Source organism: Palaemon carinicauda, chromosome 14 (assembly GCF_036898095.1).
Source record: "Palaemon carinicauda isolate YSFRI2023 chromosome 14, ASM3689809v2, whole genome shotgun sequence".
Lineage (NCBI taxonomy): Eukaryota > Metazoa > Arthropoda > Malacostraca > Decapoda > Palaemonidae > Palaemon > Palaemon carinicauda.
Genome location: NC_090738.1, coordinates 137,518,916 through 137,522,937, shown reverse-complemented (window position 1 = coordinate 137,522,937; position 4,022 = coordinate 137,518,916). Strand labels below are relative to the sequence as shown.

Below are 4,022 nucleotides of genomic sequence, written 5' to 3'. Positions count from 1 at the left end.
CTCTTATTCTTTCCCTCTAGAGAGAATGCATAACTATAAGTGATTCTTACACCATTGCCACACCCTGAATTCATAACTTGGTCAGCCCCATCTGCTTTCGTGTCTAAGTATTCTTCCTGACTTTTTTTTTACTTCACTACCAATACTGGAATACTTAACATGTTCTACCTTGTAAATTTCATTACTTCCTCGGAAACTTTCAACATCAATAAGTCTCCTTCTCATAGTATCCCATTATCTAATATCCATGGTTTTCTTGTAACTGAATGTCTCAAAACTTCACTACCAACTGAATGATATGTTCTAAATATCCCACCATTCTTCAGTATGTTTATGTACTATGGCAAAAATCTGTTTACTATGATAGTTAAATATAACTTGTTCCAGAACAAAAATTCCTGAGATTTATGCCATAGACTAGTTTCCAGTTCCATCTATTTGTAAAATTAAGGAAACTTTCATGGACTTCTAAACTGATATGGAGTGCCTTGCACTCTCCCAGAATATAGCAACCACTTTCCTCCATCAAAGGCTATTTTTATTCCAGTGTTTTTTAATGAGTGCACACATATCCAGGCCATATTCTACAACTGCAAAACTCTGCTCTCATTTCCCATCAATTAAATTTGACTTAGTTTCCCTATAGCTAAGATTACTGATTTTCAAACTTAAACTTATTTACCAGACACTTAAATATTTAGCACCCTTCTCCCACTAAGGGGCTGCACGGGATTAAGGGCCATTTCCACCATCTAGGAGTCCACTGATCCTCTCCCTCTAACTATCCATCAAGGTTACTGAAAATCTTTTGAGATAAGTTATCACGAATATTGAATGAAGAATAAATATACAGATATATACTTACGTACATATGTATATACACACTTGTATGTGTATTGTTACTCTTCTGCTAACACTGAGTATAGAGACTATCCTCTAATAGGATTTAGTACATAATAAAGGATACAAAAACCTGAAGTTGAACCATCTTTTTATTTGACAAACAGAATGAATACCAAAATTAAACTAAAAAGCTCAACTATTAGAACAAAGTAAAGTCAAAAATACCATCGAAACATTACAACCTAAGGAGCAAATTGTACCCCAGCAGAAATAACTAAGTTAACAGTTCAAACAATCTTAGTAAATTTCATGAGAATGCATAAGGGGGAACAATTAAGAAACCAGAGTTAGCAATATTTCATAACTTCCTCTTTAATAGGAGACAGCATTATGGATCCAATTAATAAAAATTGGTGCAAGAATCTTTATACACCAAGAATTATATACGTCAACAAACTTAGGACATCTTTAAAGTATCTGTAATAAGGTTATATTTTTTATATGCAATATCCCAATGTTATAGGGCTGTAGGTCACAAAGTTTACCTTTAATTGGTTTTAAATTTTATTTACAAAAGACAATGGATTAGTCAGATAAACTTCATGAAATTTATTATTTATACATTAAAAATAAAGTAAATTTTAGGAATATGAAGGAAAGCCTAAACCTTCTCCACTATACTCTAGGAACTGAGGAGGCTACAGTATTTTACGAACTAAAAACTGGGAGAATTAAATCTATTGCTAGTCTGCAACAAGACTGTTCCTACACCATCATTTATATAATAAACAGCTTGTCAAATTCAGGTGCATTCAACAGACTTCAAAAACGCTTATGATTGCTTCAAAGGCACGTTGATCATACTCTGTCCACCAGTCGATCTTAGAAATGATAAAAACCTAGGTGCAGCAACTTCCCAAGGTTCGGACAGGACCTCAGATTAATCCAGCCATACCAATAACACCATGCACTGCAGTGTATATAGGAGTAGGCAATTCTTTGTGGTATGTTAACGTCAGCATCCTTTGGTGCAATCATTCCGCTCCCAACATCATGAGCCAAGTTAAAAGACATTTGGTATTTTTTTTGGAAGGTTGACCTTCATGAAGGTGAAGAAACACTTCCATCGATATGCTTCATCCCGTACTTTGTGTGCAATAAAGGTCATCAATAACAAACTCGCCTGAAAAAGAAATTCAGCGTTAAAAGGTTGCAACAGCATTTATAATTTCCAAGGGAAGAACAGTATTGAATTAATACCTACAGATTACAGAAAAAAATTCAACGTTAAAAGGTTGCAACAGCATTGATAATTTCAAAGGGAAGAGCAGTATTGAATTAATACCTACAGATTACAGAAAGACAAAATTAGCAATTTCTGTCATGAATCCTTAATATTAATCCTTTCAATATTAAAAATATGGCATTTCCATCATCAATTATGTAAATGGACAAAAACACTTAACTGGTTTTGGACGAGGATGCAGGCCGAGACCCAGATTGTGTCACTGTTTTGACAACTCGTTCCTTATAAGAAACTAGGAAGAAGTTCCATTGCTTCAGTCTTGTAAGAAGGTAATTTAATAGTCTCCCTCCTACTCCCAGGCTTCAATACCATATGTGAAGCCACAGGTGAAGGTAGCGGTAAATCTGAAATAAAATTCATCAAACTCAATAGCAGCATAACTACCACGCTGGGGGACCTGGTAAATGAATTAGAAATCTTGCAAGATTAGGTCAGAATTACAGTCAATCTTCTATGGTAGTAAGAATTTAATTCCATCAAGTGGTAATTTTAAAAACATTTTCACTGGAATGACTATCTTCATAGAAGTTCTAAGGGAGATTCACATAAACTAGTCTACGGTTTTCAAAATCATCCAAGTGTGTAAAGTTATTTAAAATTCCTTTACATTATAAAACCTTAAGGTTTAATGGGATATCTTATAGTTTGTCAAACACTTCCTTTACTCAGGTATAAGCCTGAGCCGATTTAACATACTCGGCAAAGTTGTTAATCAAACAAGCATATTAAACACTATTTTGTTCCTTTCAAAAAGTCCGAAGATACTTCTATAGTGTTCATTGACTAGCTTGTACTCCTTAAAAGCAACCTAGAGGTTCTTGACCGGCACGGTTAAATAGTTAAGACGACTGGGTAATTCGACCCTAGCACTTCAAAATACTGAACTAAAGGGTGTCACCATTCTCTGGGATGGTACAAATTTTATACAAATAAGCCATGTCAATGCTAAAACCAGATAACCACTTGTCACAAACATTAAAACGTAAAAACATGATAAAATACAGTAACACCATAAAATGAAATTTCTTACTGGGACAACTTGCAAAATACTGCCGATCCTTAGAGAGTAATCCTTAATATTTCCACAGAACAAGTGAACCTAAAGTTAAAACAAATTCTAACTTCCAAAGAAAACTAAACTTCCCTCCAGCAAGGAGAACTAAATACAAACAAAATCACTGTTCAAACAAGGATTTCAGAGTAAATGCTATGAAAGTACAATTAAGGGGGAACTAAACTAAAAAGACAAAATAAATATTACTTGACATTATTAAGCTAGCATAATGTTATGTATACAATATATATATGTATATATATATATGTATATATATATATATATATATATATATATATATATATATATATATATATATATATATACAAACAGCTACACTCCTTAAATTTTATCTATTTTTGCTTATCACTTAAACGACCAAGATTGATTTGATTTATGTCAAACTTTTGTCAATATATTTCATAACTGAATTTTAAAGGTTTAAGATTTTAGCTTACCAATTTGCATGTCAAAACTCTTCAAGATAAAGGAATGAAGTCTATCGTCAAAATGATAAACTCCATTGGTCTGAATATATTTTTTCTATGACGTCATAGTTGTAAACAACATGGGCAATAGAAATTGTCACGAATTTTAAACTATTGCATTAATTAAGATCATTTGATGTTTATAAGACGACTTATAGTAACATTCAATAGGCGTAGATGAGCTAAACTTTATAAAGACACAAGCCTTTGATCATATAATTGTATCAGAGGTTGTGACAACCATTTCCATTTTCAGTTAGATTTACTCTTACATGTGATTACAAGCTGCAGGATAACACGAAAAATAATGGAAACTATAGGTTAGCCCAAT

The 4,022-nt window shown here is 32.8% G+C and overlaps 1 long non-coding RNA gene across 1 annotated transcript; it reads right to left on the bottom strand.

Moving 5' to 3' along the window:
• Positions 1-974: 974 nt before the first annotated feature.
• On the bottom strand, positions 975-2,442 carry LOC137653386 (uncharacterized). The gene is made up of 2 exons (XR_011046470.1): positions 2,310-2,442; positions 975-2,026 (listed from the first exon to the last, which is right to left on the bottom strand). It is a non-coding gene; the product is annotated as an uncharacterized lncRNA (long non-coding RNA).
• Positions 2,443-4,022: the final 1,580 nt, after the last annotated feature.